The sequence below is a fragment of the Lepus europaeus genome, chromosome 13 (genome assembly GCF_033115175.1).
Source record: "Lepus europaeus isolate LE1 chromosome 13, mLepTim1.pri, whole genome shotgun sequence".
Taxonomy (NCBI): domain Eukaryota; kingdom Metazoa; phylum Chordata; class Mammalia; order Lagomorpha; family Leporidae; genus Lepus; species Lepus europaeus.
In genome coordinates, this window is record NC_084839.1 from 19,932,421 (window position 1) to 19,948,904 (window position 16,484).

The window sequence follows — 16,484 nt, forward strand, 5'->3', positions numbered from 1 at the left end:
CCAGGCTGTGATAAGGGACACAGGCATCCCAAGTGGCATCTTAACCACTATGCCAAACACCCACCTGGAGCATTCATTTTAAGGTTTCAGGTGAGACAATTGGACCTGCATGATCAACAGCCCATGTAAACAAAACCTTCTTGAGGAAATAAACCATACATTGAGGAAGTACTTCTCTACTATTTACATTCATTTTCCTACTCCAGTGCCCTGGGGGACAAAAGAGTGCATCCGAGATGATCTCCCACCATTGACTCTCTCTACCCTGTATCTCCCCAATCACAAAATATGGGACTGAAATGACAGAGGAATCCAATTCTGTATATAAAAACAAATGTATGCCATATGGCACCAATCATTTCTTTCCTTTCATGTTACAAATGTCTCTGATCTCTCAAAAGCAGGCTTCCCCACCTTTGGTCTGATTCTTTCTTAACAGCATTCATCTCTCTGCAAACATTGCCCATATAGTTTTTGCAGTTGTTTATTTTCCCATTATGACCCTAATATATTAACTGAAATATTTTATTTTCTATATGATAATCCCAACCTATGTCATATATGAGTCTGATTCTAATAAGTATCCCTGTCTTCAGAACATCTTACTTCCTTTTTTTTGTTTTTGAAAGGCAGGGTTAGACAGCGAGAGCGAGAGAGAGACAGAGAGAAAGGTCTCCCTTCTATTGATTCACTCCCCCAATGGCCACCATGGCCGGTGCAGATCCAAAGCCAGGAGCAAGGTGCTTCCTCCTGGTCTCCCATGCGGGTACAGGACCCAAGCACTTGGGCCATCCTCCTCTGCCTTCCAGGCCACAGCAGAGAGCTGGACTGGAAGAAGAGCAACCGGGACTAGTGCCTGGCGCCCCAACCAGGACTAGAACCCCGGGGTGCCAGCACAGCAGGCAGAGGATTAGCCTAGTGAGCCAAGGCGCCGGCCAGAACATCTTACTTTCTAATACGCCTTGTAATTTGTCATGGAATGCCATGTCTGAGGGTTTGTGTTACTCTGGCTGTGAGTCATGCTATGTTTAATGTCTGTTGTATCTAGAGGCGGCAGAGGCATCAAGTCCTTCCAGTGGAATTCTCCTGTCTTCCCTTCTTGGCTTTGGGGTCTCATCCACCCCTCCTCACAGAGTCTGTGCCCAGCTGCTTTTTCACCTGTTGTTGTCATTGGAAATGTGTTTGTGTAACGGCAAGGTGTGGAGAAGGGGCAATTCTCTCATTTTTAATTCAGACTCAGTCTTTTAGTGGGCCAGTAAGTGAGTGTGGACTTGGAAGGCATCTTTCCTCTTTTAAGGGCCGACCTTCCTCTCTGCTCTCCCCTCGTCCCTTTCCTATCTACAGCTTTCCAACTCCATTTTCTGGGAACCTTTCCACTATTGACTAGCATTAAATTAAAATGGACCCCAGATTCGAGAATGCCCTGAACACAGCGAGCCAAGTAAGCCATCGGGTTAACCTAGACCTTGCTTGATCTGCAAGCAGAACTTAAATTAGGCCATTTCTTATACATACTTAAGCTCAATTTATCAGAAACTGCCAACTGGTTTACAGTTGTATAACTGGGGACTTTCCAACAGGACAGACCAAATCAGGGAACTACATAATCACAACCAGTCAAGCATTTTCTTTGCCCTGCACTATAAAACTATATAATATTCTTTTGACAGAGCCCAGAACCAACTTTATAGGGTGCTTTTCAAATTCATGAATTAGTTTGCCAAAATAAATTCTTCAAAACTTTTTTGTGCCTAAATTTACCTTTTAATGCAAGGTTTTTGTTTCTTTTCCCCTTGGTGAGACAAGAAGGCTCCAGCTGGTGGCAGAGGGAGCAGAGGTGCCTTCCCCCAGTGAGAATAAATCGTAAAGACTGGATTAAGAACTTCCAAGCTCTTATCTTATTAAAGCTGAATCCTGAAATCCCTCTGCATGAGTTTTGGATTCTATCCATACTGTTTTCTTTGGATCCTTATTCCCAAACATTTGGTTTCTACTCTTTTTTGGACACTGGAATGATCTGAAAAGCTTTGGAAATCACTGATGCCTGGGTTCCATCCCAAGAGAGTCTGTTGTAATTAGTCTGAGACTGAGAACCATGGCCTTAATGATCATACATTTTCCAGATCACAGTGATTTTCTACAAAATTTAAAGCTGACATCAATCCCCTTGCTTAAAACACTTCAGTGGCAACACATTGTTCTTTTTACAAAAATCCTTACGTGGTCTCCACAATTCTGTACAACCCAGCCTAAATATACATACTTAGCTTTTGAACTACAACATATTTGTTTGTTTAGTGCCTATCTCCTCAGAAACAAAAATGTAGGCTCCATATGTCCAGACACTAGGCCTATTATGTTCATTGCTATATATTCAATACCTCAATCAGTAAAGAAAACAATACATAGATTGGTCAATAATATGTGTGGAATTAATGACTACAGGGAGAGGGAGCATAGTACTTTTGAGGGAATGAGAGAAGGCTAGTTAGGTAATTTATGTTAGGTTGCCTCCTCTCACATTTGCATTTATACTGTTGAGTTTAGGAACAACATTTTACAGCAAATCTCCAGAATTTATTCATCTCACATAATTGAGTCTTTATGTCCATTCAATACCAAATCCACTTTTTCTCCTCACCCATCCTCTGGCCATCAGCATTCTACTCTGCTTCTACCCATGTGTGTAATTTTAGATCCCTAATGTAGGTGGAGTCATGTAATGGTTTTCCTTCCGTGTCCAGCTTACTTCACTGAACATAACACCTTCCAGTCCATCCATAGTTTGGCATATGGCGGGATTTCCCTTTTGTTAAGGCTGAATAATATTTCAATGCATTTTCTTTATCAATTCATCCATTCATGGATATTTAAGTTGCTTACAAGATTTTGCTATTGTGAGTCATACTGCAAGGAGTGTGGAGTTAAAGTTATCCAGTCTATAAGATCATGAATCCGATTGCTTTGGATGAATATCCAGAAATGGGACTGCTGGGTCATACTCCACTTTTAGCTTTCCTGAGGAAATCCCATACTATTTTCCATAGTGGCTACACCAATTGCATTCTTATCAACAATCTACAAAGATTTCAACTTCTCCACGTCTTGTCTTTTTTTTTTTTTTTTTTTGTGGGGTGGGGGGGTGGCTGGATAGCTATCTTGACAAGTATGAAGTGATATCCCATTGTGGTCTTAACGTACATTTCCCTAATAATTAGTGATGTTAAACAACTTTCCATGTATCTAATGGTCATTTGTGTGTCTTTGGAGAAGTGTCCATTCAACTCCTTTGCCTATTCTTTTTAAATTGATGTGCTTTTTTTACCATCAAGTTGTAGGTGTTCCTTGTACATTTCAGACAGTAACCCCTTCTCATACATATGCTTTGCAAATATTTTCTCCCATTCTGTAGATTACCTTTTCATCCCACTGATTGCTCCCTTTGGTGTACACAAACTTTGTAGTTTGATGTACCCTCACTTAATTATGTTTACTTTTGATGCTGGTGCTTTTGGTGTCATATCCAATAAATCATTGGCAAGATAAATGTCATGAAGGTTTATTAAACAAGGTTCTTACACATAATGGTGAAAGTTGTGGTAGGAATAACAGGCCTTTCTAATGGAGTATTATTTAAATAAAAATCCAAATGAATGAGGAACATACTGTTGAGATATTGGGAAAGGATATTCAAATATAGGGAAGAATGATGCAAAGTTCCAGAATGATCAGAGAAGCAATAGCAACAGAAAAATGGTCCAAAAAAATTAGGTATGAGATCTTGAAGAGCTTGTTAGGGAGAGCAACTGGAGGAAGATGGAGACAAAGTGAAGGATTTTTCATTTCATTCCAAGTCGGATGAACATACCAGCCTTTGGAGGGTTTGGAGCAATAGAGTGGCATGAATTTAGGTTTTTAAAATATAAGTATGTCTACTGGATAGATAACAGATTGTAAGACTATAACAGGTTAAAGAAAAAAGAAGAAAATTAAGTTAGGAATTCATAATTATCCATGCTATAACTGACAATACTTTGAATTAAGTTGGTAGCAGAGAAGGTGGTACGAAGTGGTAAGATTCTGGTTTGTTAGTTTTTTTTTTTTTTGAAGATAAAGTATAGCTAATTCTCAGGAGTATTTGATACAGAATATGAGTAAAAGGAGGAGTTAAAAACTATTCTATGGTTTAGAGACTAAGCCACAGCAAGAATGAAATTCATTTTTACCTTGGGGACAGTTGGGAAAAAAAAGTTTTGAGGAAAAGACCAAGTGTCAAGATTTGGTAGTTAAGTTGGAGCTTCTTAGTAAACCTCCAAGGGGAAATATTAAGAAAGTAGCTTAAAGTTGGTTTAAGGAACATAACCCATCTATTTGCTGCTTACAAGAAACACATCTTTCCAACAAAGATGCATGCAGACTGAAAGTGAAAGGCTGGAAAAAGATATACCACGCCAACAGAAATGAAAAAAGAACAGGTGTAGCCATCTTAATATCAGATAAAATAAACTTTAACACAAAAACTGTTAAGAGAGACAAAGAGGGGCACTATATAATGATTAAGGGATCAATTCAACAGGAAGATATAACGATTATCAATGTATATGCACCTAATTACAGGGCACTGGTTTATTTAAAAGATTTGTTAAGGGACTTAGACTCCAATACAATAGTACTTGGGCACTTCAATACTCCACTCTCAGAAATAAACAGATCAACTGGACAGAAGATCAACAAGGAGATAGTAGATTTAAACGACACTATAACCCAAATGGATCTAACAGATATCTACAGAACTTTTCATCCTACACATAAAGAATTTACATTCTTCTCAGCAGTACATGGAACCTTCTCTAGGATTGACCACATACTAGGCCATAAAGCAAGTCTCAGCAAATTCAAAAGAATTAGAATCATATGATGCAGCTTCTCAGACCATAGGGGAATGAAGTTGGATGCAACTCAGGAATCCCTAGAGCATATGCAAACACATGGAGATTGAACAACATGCTCCTGAATGAACACCGGGTCATAGAAGAAATCAAAAGAGAAATCAAAAACTTTCTGGAAGTAAATGAGGATAACAACACAACATATCAAAATTTATGGGATTCAGCAAAAGCAGTGTTAAGAGGAAAGTTTTTAGCAATAGGTGCCTACATCAAGAAATTGGAAAGGCACCCCAGTTAGAATGGCTTTCACCTCACCCCAGTTAGAATGGCTCACATTCAGAAATCTACCAACAACAGATGCTGGAGAGGGGAAAAAGGGACACTAACCCACTGTTGGTGGGAATGCAAACTGGTTAAGCCTCTATGGAAGTCAGTCTGGAGATTCCTCAGAAACCTGAATATAACCCTACCATACAACCCAGCCATCCCACTCCTTGGAATTTACCTAAAGGATATCAAATTGGCAAACAAAAAAGCGGTCTGCACCTTAATGTTTATTGCAGCTCAATTCACAATAGCTAAGACCTGGAATCAACCCAAATGCCCATCAACAGTAGACTGGATAAAGAAATTATGGGACATGTACTCTATAGAATACTATACAGCACTCAAAAACAATGAAACCCGGTCATTTGCAACAAAATGGAGGAATCTGGAAAACATCATGCTGAGTGAATTAAGCCAGGCCCAAAGGGACAAATATCATATGTTCTCCCTGATCAGCGAAAACCAACCAACCACAAAAAAGGAGACTTGTTGAAGTGAAAGGGACACTATGAGAAACAGTGACTTGATCAGTCCTTGTCCTGACTGTTGATGTACAATTTAATACTTTATCTCTTTTAGTATTTTTTTGTTCTAGTTAATACTATTGGTTGAACTCTGTAATCAACATATATTTATTCTTAGGTGTTGAAATTTAACTGAAAAGTGATCCCTGTTAAATATAAGAATGGGAATAAGAGAGGGAGATGTACAATTTGGGACATGCTCAATCGGACTTGCCCCAATGGTGGAGTTAGAAATGTGCCAGGGGATTCCAATACAATCCCATCAAGGTGGCATGTACCAATGCCATCTCACTAGTCCAAGTGATCAATTTCAATTCACAATTGATCACACTGATAGGTCTAAGACTCAAAGGGATCACACAAACGAGATTAGTGTCTACGAATACTAACTGATAGAATCAAAAAGGGAGAGAACGATCCAACATGGGATCAGACTTGTAGCAACATGGGAGCAGACTCATAGAATGGCAGATGTCCTAAACAGCACTCTGGCCTCAGAATCAGCCCTTAAGGCACTCGGATCTGGCTGAAGAGCCCATTAGAGCATTTTAGGCATGGAAAGCAAAGACACTCTGGGAAAAAAAAAAAAAAAGACCTAAATGAAAGGTCTCTGCAAGTGAGATCCCAGTAGAAAGAATGGGCCATCAAAGAAGGAGGTACCTTTTCTCTGAAGGGAGGAGAGAATTTCCACTTTGACGATGACCTTGTCTAAATAAGATCGAAGTCAATGAACTCAAGAAGTTTCCATAGCCTTGGCAACTCAGGACTAGAGCCTAGGGAGATTTCTGACACCATAAACAAGAGTGTCAAATTGTTAAGTCAACAACAGGAGTCACTGTGTACTTACTCCTTATGTGGGATCTCTGTCCTTAATGTATGTTGTTCAATGTGAATTAATGCTATAACTAGTACTCAAACAGTATTTTACACTTTATGTTCAGTGTGGGTGCAAACTGATGAAACCTTTACTTAATATATACTAAATCGATCTTCTGTATATAAAGATAATTGAAAATGAATCTTGATATGAATGGAATGGGAGAGGGAGTGGGAGATGTGAGGGGTGCGGGTGGGAGGGAGGTTGTGGGGAGGAAAAAGCCATTGTAATCCATAAACTGTACTTTGGAAAATTATATTTACTAAATAAAAGCTTAAAAAAATAAAAAAAAATAAAGAACATAGTTTTATGATTCTAGAGTTCATGTGGGAGATGTAGTAAGAGATGATCATAATAATAGCATAAACTATGCATAGCTTTAAAAATCATGGTAGTAGATGCTATCAATCAAAAATGACTGCATGTGCAGAAGAAAAGAGTAACCATGTCTCAACTCTGATGCTCTGCAAAATGTTGTGGTAAGACTACAGGTTTGGTAAAGAAAAGGACACCAAAAAGAAGCAGCCTATGTACTAGAAGTAGATTAAAGAGTGGTGTGTCCTGATACCAAGTGAAGAAAGTAAAGGGTGGAAAAAGAATGACAAAGGATGAATGTTATACCCAGATCAAGAAAGAAAAAGACCGAGAAACAACCCTTGCATTTGCCATGGTGGAGGACGTCAATGACCTTGATGAGAGCAGTGTTAGTAGAGTTGAGCACATAATTGTCTGACTGATGTAGGTTTAAAAGAAAAGAAGTTTCTGTTGGACTATCCTAACCCTTCTCTGGATAATAATTACAAGCTCTGTACACAATATAAAGCATGTAGAAGTCCAGGAGTGCAGCCAAAAATCTGGCAATGACTAGAAAAGATTCTGCTACTTACAAGAGAATTAACCTTGGTATGATTGGCATTAAAGGGCCTTTCTGAGAGATTGCAGCAAGTGTGGTACAGGTCCTCAGGATCCCAATCAGAAAGTCATGGTATTAGCAACTTGAAAACTCTAAGAATAGAGGATAAAGCTTCAAAATGACTTTGAACATGAGAATAAAATTTAAACCACAGAGGAGCACTGGTGTTTACAGATAAACTCTACCCAAACCTTTGCTTGAGCCACAACTTTGGACATCTGGGAAAATGCCCTGGATCCCAGTGAAAGAAATAGGTGGTACACTGAAAGAATGGCAGAGATCCCAGCTGCCTCCCAAAACACGGTAGACAGAGTGTGAAGTTCAAGTTTAGACAAATGTCTTCATCCTTGTCCTCTTCAATAGCATAGTAGCATAGAATTGATGGCTTATACATAACAGAAATTTATTTCTCACAGTTCTGGAGGCTGTTGTCAGAGATCTTGGTGTCAATATGTTCATGTTCTTGTGAGAGCTCTCTCTCCATGGTTCCAAATTGCAGACTAAAATCGGAGAAGAAATAAATGACTGAAAATTTCCCAAATGGTGTAGAAAACATCAATTTCCAAATCTAATATGTTCAGCAAACCCAAAGAAAGATAATTACAAAGAAAACCATGCCGCAGAGTATCATAATCAAACAATTGAAAACCAAAGATAATGAGAAAATTCTGAAAACAACCAGAGGAAAACAACACTTTACTTACAGACCACTAACAATATGAATAATGGATGACTTCTCATGCAAAATATTGGGGACCAAAAGATAGTGGAATGATTTCTATAAGGTACAAAGACTGTAAAAGTTTCAATCCAGAATTCTATGTTCAGTGAAAAAATTGTCAAAAATGAACATAAGATAACAAGGCTAAAGTAGACATACTGAAAAAGATTCCATTATCCATCTGGGAATATTAAATAGACCAAGATATTTCAGTACTAAATTATAAACTATAGGAAGAAAGTAATAGATATCCATGAATTCTAGTGATAATTAGTTAATTAATTAATATGGAAAAAAGGAAATGGCCATTTGGCCTAGCAGTTAAGCTGCTGGTTGGGACACCAACATTCCATACTTTGTCTTTATTACATTAGAAATTCCAGGGGCCGGTGCTGTGGTGCAGCAGGTTAAAGCCCTGGCCTGAAGAGCCAGCATCCTATATGGGTGCCAGTTCTAGTCCCATCTGCTCCTCTTCTGATCTAGCTCTCTGCTATGTCCTGGGAAAGCAGTGGAGGATGGCCCAAGTCCTTGGGCCCCTGCACCCACGTGGGAGACCCAGAAGAAGCTCCTGGCTCCTGGCCATCTGGGGAGTGAACCAATGGATGGAAGACCTCTCTCTCTCTCTGTCTCTACCTCTCTCTGTAACTCTTTCAAACAAATAAAATAATTCCTATTAATGATAGGCATCAGCAAATATTAGATTCCTGATGCCCACATAGATTGTGTTACCAGCTCTTAGCTTCAGGCAGAATCAACTCTGGCCATGGCAGTTATTTAGGGAAGTAAAGCAGCAAATGGAAACTCTATGTCTCTATATCTAGCCTAACCCCAGCTGCCACTCAAATTAAAACAACAACAAAAGGAGACATTCATATTCAAAAAGAAAAGAAGGTAGAGAGCTTATGATGGCTGAGTAGGGAAAAGGTACGGATGAGAAAAGAGAGTCCCTGGAACAGCCAAGACAATGCACAAATGCAGTAGCTAGCAGGACGCTACCTGTGACTCCTGTGACACCATCCTATTGGAGGAGGTGAGAAGAGGCAGCAGCAGCCCCCGCACTGCTGATGCTCTGGTTTGGGGGAGAACCTAATGGTTCTTAGTGACTTTGAGTCTGTCCTGCAGAGCTGGTGGGAGCTGGGTACCAACTTAACCACAGGAAGTGAGGAAATGTTGCTTCCTTTCCCCTACCATCAAAAGGCTAGATTCAGCTTCCTGAGGCAGAGTACTGATAGCCCTCTGCTGGGTGGGCAGCAGACTTCTGGGACGGGTGACTCACCCTATAGATGGCAGGGCTTGCAGGCACAGAGTGGATCCCCTGTACTCTGTGACTAAGGGAACCCTGCAGCCAATGACTATGGGAGTCCTGTGACTGTGAAATCTACATAGGCCAGAAAAAAATCATGGGATGTGGCTGGGTCTTTGGGCAACTGCCCTGTCCAACTCTAGAAGTTCAGAACCCTCTGAATACTGGAGAGAGACCTTGTGGAGGGGTCAGCACTCATTCTACAGAGTGTAGGGATCTTTTGTGAGGTACCAGCACCTGAGTGGTGAGGTGCACAGACACGATGAACTCTGCCTAGGCAGTTTGTTCACACTGGCTCAGAGAAGGGCTGAGGCTGTGGACACACCAGTCATTGGGACCATCCCCTCCTCGTACTGTAATAAAGAAGATCCAAAATGCCCAACTTGGGTGTCACTCTGGCTTCTTGCCCCATGCACAAACATTGGCTATAGTTTCCTGGTCCTTTCGAGCATACCTCTCTGGATATCCACTGCAAACCACAAGCCTTCCACTAAGCCACAGAAGCACATTCCCAAGAATAAAGTCTTCAAATTAGATAACAAATGTTTTCCCAGATGCATACAAATAAATGTAGAAATATAAGAATCGTAAACAAGGAAGACAATATGACTTCCCAAAAGGAACACAATAATACTTCAATATTAGACTCTGAAGACAAGGAGATTGAAGGAATGCCAGAGAAGGAATTCAAAAGTATGATTACTCAAAAACACAAAGTAGCAATTATATGAGTTAAAGATAAATACACATGACATGGATGAGAAATTCCATCATAGCAGTAATAATATTAAATGTTAATGGTCTAAACACCATATCTAAAAAACAGCTCAAAGAAAAAGTTAAATACTTGTTGTACAGCATCCACTCTAAATAAAAATCAAATGGTTAAAAATAAAAGAATGGGGGCCAGCCCTGTGGCACAGCAGGTTAATACCCTGGCCTGAAGTGCTGGCATCCCATGTGGGCGCCGGTTCTAATCCCGGCTGCTCCTCTTCCAGTCCAGCTCTCTGCTATGGCCTGGGATAGCAGTAGAAGGTGGCCCAAATGCTTGGGTCCCTGCACCCATGTGGGAGACCCGGAAGAAGCTCCGGGCTCTTGGCTTCAGATTGGTGCAGCTCTGGCCATTGCAGCCAATTGGGGAGTGAACCAGTGGATAGAAGACCTTTTTCTCTGTCCCTGCCTCTCTCTGTAATTCTGTGTTTCAAATAAATAAAAGAAATCTTTAAAAAAATTAAAAAAATAAAAGCATGGCACTGATACTTCATGAGACCATCAATAAAAATGTTTAGTAATTAACCTAGTATCAAAGTATATCTTAGATCAAAACTGCAAAGACAAAAAAAGGATTTCATGATGATAAAGGAGTAATTCATTTAGAGGTCATAAAAATAGTAAATATTTGCTCATCCAATAACAAAGCTTTAGAACACATAAAGCAAACATCAATATAATACAGTTTAGTATTTTCCTACTAAAATCAAATTTTTACATTATTGCCTTCACCAAAAGTACTTTAAACAAAATCACTACACAGAGCAACAAGGATAAATAGATCTATCCATAATTATAGTTGGTAGTTCATCACTCCTCTCAATAATTGATGGAATATATAGAAAATTAGTAAGAATATAACAGACTTGAAGAGGCATTACAATTAAGAAAATGTAATGGATAAATATTACTCCATCCAACAAAAGCAGAAAATGTGTTTTCTTCTAGTGTGTATAGGACATTTATCTAAGATAAATCACATTTTTAAAAAATATTTATTTATTTATTGGAAAGGTAGAGTAACAGAGTAAGGGATAGAGAGAGACATTCCATCTACTGACTTACTCCCCAAATGCCTGTTACTGTTGGGATAGGGCTAAGTGAAAGCCAGGAGCCAGGAACTCCACCCAGGTCTCTTACATTGGAGCAGAAATCCAAGAATTTGGACCATGATCTGCTGCCTCCCATGTGCATTAGTAGGAAGATAGATTAAAAGCATAGGAAGAATTCATTACCAAGAACTCTGATGTGGTATGCAAGCATTACAGAACTGACCAAATTAGAATTTTTTTTAAAAGGTTTATTTTATTTATTTGAAAGGCAGAGTGACAGAGAGAGAGGATGAGGCAGAGAAAAAGAGATCTTAATCTACTGGTTCACTCCCCAAATGGCTACAGTGCCTAGGGCTGAGCCAAGCTGAAGTCAGGAGCCTGGAATTCAACCCATGCTACCACCTGAGTGTCAGTCACGGACCCAAATATTTGGACCATCTTACCTTGCATAGGGTGCTGGACTGGAAGTGGAGTAGACAGGACTCACAATGGCACTCAGATATGGTATGTTTAACCCGTTGCACCACAAATCTGGCACCCAAATTGGAATTAAATTTCAAATCAGTAACAAAAAGATATCTGGATATTCAGGCTGTGAGAAGTAAATAGCACAACTCCAAGCAACTGCAAGTCAAAGAGTAAGAAGGAACTAGGACAGCATGTTAACAGAATGAAAATTTAAACATATCACATCAAAATTTGTAGAATATCACTAACAATTTACCTAGTGTGGAACTCACTGAAACCTTTCACCTCAAGTAGAAAGTTAATAGCAAATGAAATTCAATATAAACAGAAAAAAGGAATTAATAAATATCAGAGAGGAAAATTATAGAAATATAAAATGGTAAAACAATGGGGAGTGAAATTAAATTCAAACATAGTTTCATTAAGAAGATCAATAAAATTGATAAACTTCTAGACAGACTAATTTTAAAAAGGCAATAAGTTAATGATATCAGGAATCTGGTGACATCAGTGCAAAAGCTACAGATACTGAGAGGATAATAAGCCTATTATAAACAAAGGCATACTAATTTGTAATAGGAATTTAGATAAAATTCAGAAATGCCTTGCAAGATCCTAACTACTAATGTTCACTCAGGAAGAAATAGGTATCTGTATCAACTATATTTTTATTTTGGATGTTACAGCTATTTTTTTTTTTTATTTAACAGATAGAGTTAGACAGTGAGAGGGAGAGACAGAGAAAAACGTCTTCCTTCCGTTGGCTCACCACCCAAATGGCCGCTACAGCCGGAGCTACACAGATCCAAAGCCAGGAGCCAGGTGCTTCCTCCTGGTCTCCCACGGGGGTGCAGGGGCCCAAGCACCTGGGCCATCCTCCAATGCCCTCCCAGGCCACAGCACAGAGCTGGACCGGAAGAGGAACAAACAGGACAGAATCCAGCGCCCCAACCGGGACTAGAACCCTGTGTGCTGGCGCCACAATTGGAGGATTAGCCAAGTGAGCTGTGGCACCGGCCCCATATCAGCTATACTTTTAAGAAAATAAAAGTTTTAATTTAAAACTTAACTACAGGAAACTATAAACCCAGTAGGTACACTGGTGATTCTATAAGACATGTATGGAAGAAATAATACTCTACACAAAGTTGCCAACAATTGAAGAGAGAAAAGTAAATCATTTAAAATGTCTATCCTAATTAAAAACTTGCAGTAAAATAGGAACAGAAATGAATTTCCCCAACCTGATAATAATCATGTATGAAAAATCTACATCTAATATTATAAATAACAGTGGCAGAATGAATGTCATCCAACAGAAATCAGAATAAGACAAGGATGCCAGTTTTCCCCAATCAAATACAATTTCTTACTAGAGGTTTGATCCAGTGCAATGGCAAGAAATAGAAATAAAAATAAAAACATCCAGATTTGAAAGGAATTGGGAAAAACATAATTGTTGAAAGACAACATGATCAACTACACAGAAAATATTTTGGAATCAAAAATATAGTGAACTAGTAGCAAAATTACAAGATACAATCTCAACATACAAAACAATTTTGTTTGTATATACAAGCAACAGCTAGAAATCAATTTCTAAAATCTTTAAGAATGCTAGCCCCTTTCCATTAAAAAAAAAATAAACTCAGCCTTACTTCCCTATCTGATCTCTTGCTGGTCTCCATTCTCCCCTACCACTCTCCTTTTAAACCAAACCTAAAAAGAGGATAGAGAGCAAGGGAAACTGCAGTTTGTGTACAATGACTGGGACTGATGTTCTACAGAACACATTTTGGGGAAAGTATATCGTCTCTCTGCAAGACACCAATTTGAACAGCAATTCACACACCAGTAACCCTCAGAAGAGCTATGGAAGCCAGGCGCTGTGGTATAGCAGATGAAGCTGCTGCCTGTGGTGCTGGCATCCCATATGGGCTACAGTTCGAGTCCTGGCTGCTCCACTTCCAATCCAGCTCTCTGCTATGGCCTCGGAGAGCAGTAGAGGAGGGCCCAAGTCCTTGGGCCCCTGCACCCACTTGGGAGACCCAAAGGAAGCTCCTGGCTCCTGTCTTTGGTTCAGTGCAGCTCCAGCCATTGTGGCCAACTGGGGAATGAACCAGCAGATGGAAGACTCCCCACCCTCTCTCTGCCTCTCCTCTCCATGTGTAACTCTGACTTTCAAATAAATAAATAAATCTTCAAAAAAAAAAAAAAGAATGTTAGCAGGAATTATGACATAATAAAGAAATTTGTGACAAAATATGTGTGAAATGTGTACAATGAAAGTATGAAGCTTTGCTGAGAGATGTTTAAGACGACCAAAATAAATGAAGAAACACACTATGTTCATAAATCTGAAGATTTGCAAATGCCAAATCTCAAGTCTCACCACATCACCTATACATGAAAAGCAATCTCTGTCAAAATTACAGCAACTTTTTCTCTTTTTATTTTTGCAGACATGGACAGACTAATTCTAAAATCATATGGAAATTCAAAGGACACCTAATAGCAAATCAACTGGGAGCAAGAACTTAGTGGGAGAAACAATAGTACCTACTTTCAAAGCTTATGATAAAGCTAAGATAAGCAAGACTTCACAGTATTGCACAAATAGATCACTGGAACAGAACATAAGATCCAGTAAAAGGCACACAAATATATGGAAAATCAATATATGAACAATTTTAGGAAAGGTAATTCAGCATCAGTATTTTCAACAATGGAACCAGAGAAATTGGACAGTCACAGCAAAAAGAGAGGAAAAGGAGAAAAGAAAGAAAGGAGAAGAACTGCAACTGGAGCTTTGTACCATATATGAAAATTAACTCAAAATGGATCATAAAAAAATAAAATATAAATCTTTAAAATTCAATTTATAAATATCTAAATCTACAAAAATATTAAATTGAAACTTATAAAAAGAAAACTTGTTGGGCCAACGTCGTGGCTCACTTGGTTAATCCTCCGCCTGCAGCGCTGACATCCCATATGGGTGCCAGTTCTGTCCCGGTTGCACCTCTTCCAGCGCAGCTCTCTGCAGTAGCCTGGGAGGGCAGTGGAGGATGGCCCAAGTGCTTGGGCCCTGCACCCACGTGGGAGACCAGGAGGAAGCACCTGACTTGGCTTCGGATCAGCACAGCACCGGCCATAGTGGCCATTTGGGGAGTGAACAAACGGAAGGGAGACCTTTCTGTCTGTCTCTCACTGTCTATAACTCTACCTGTCAAATAATAAAAAAAAAAAAAAGAAAGAAAGAAAACTTGTGGCTTTGGGTTTGGCAAATATTTCCTAAATAGAATACAAAATCTACTAGCCTTAAAAAGGAATATCAACAAACTGAACTTCATCCAACCTAAAAATTTTCCCCTGAAAAAGATATTAAGAGGATTAAATGACAGTCCAAAGAATTAGAGAACATATTTGAAAATCACTAATGACCAAGGATTTATGGCCCAAACATACAAAGAATTCTCAAATCAATAAACAACAAAAAATATGAGCAAAAAATATAAACAGACACTTCACCAAAGATGGCATATAATGACTAATGAGCACATACAAACATGCTCACTGTCGTCAGTCATTAGAGGAATAAAAATTGAAAGTGTGACATATGATACCATTGTATACATACTAAAGGGGAAGAATGTGGATCTGCCATCTCCCACACAAGCCTAGTGGGAACACCACATGATACAACCCCTTTAGAAACAGTTTGGTAATTTCTTTAAACAAATATAAAATGCATTTGCCACATGACCCACTCATTCCCTTCCCAGATGTTTACTCAAGGGAAACTAAAACACAGACCCATACAAAGAACCGTACTTTGACTAGTCTTATCAGCTTTATTGATAAAAACCTCAAAACTGGAATCAACACAGATAACCATATGAACGGATCATCAAGCTGTGCTACCTCTTCCATATCATGCAATACTCCTCAGCCGTAACATGGGTGGGTCACTGATATACTACAGCACGAAGAAAATGATTGTACGTGAGTGAAAGAAGTCAGACCAAACCATGGAAAAGAGTAGAATTTCATCTTCATGGAGTTCCTGTCATGAATCTCTAGTGACGGACAGATCAATGGTGGCCTTGGAATGAGTGGAGCAGGCAGAAAGCTGGGATGAGGGATTCAATTTGTTAAAACTTGCCAAGTCGTATTCTCTAAATATGTGTGATTTCTTTAACACAGCTTATACACATTTTGACTAATCAAGTTGACAGAAAGAAGAGAACCATTTGTTTTTTATTAAAACAGTTGCTTGCGTCTCAAACTTGTTGGTTGCTCAGAAGAAAAGAAATATTTTTTAGCTTCTTTACCCATAATATGAGGGTGAAGACGGAACATTGGCTTCTTCCTGTTTCTGCACGTTTGAGATGAGTGACAGTTACCCATTGCCATGATGTAGTGAATTCAAGGGAGCCAAGTACATTCAGGGTGTTGCTCTGTGCCTCAGGGTTTAATTTAATGTATTTGTTTAATTACAGATGCCGGAGTCAAACCATCTCTATCATCCTGCACACCCTGCCCCTCTGTGCTTGCTCTATCAAAATCTGGCTGACTTGTTATTGCAGAATACCAGCTTCTGAAAAGTCGCCAGCCACATGGTAGAGGTCATTAGGTC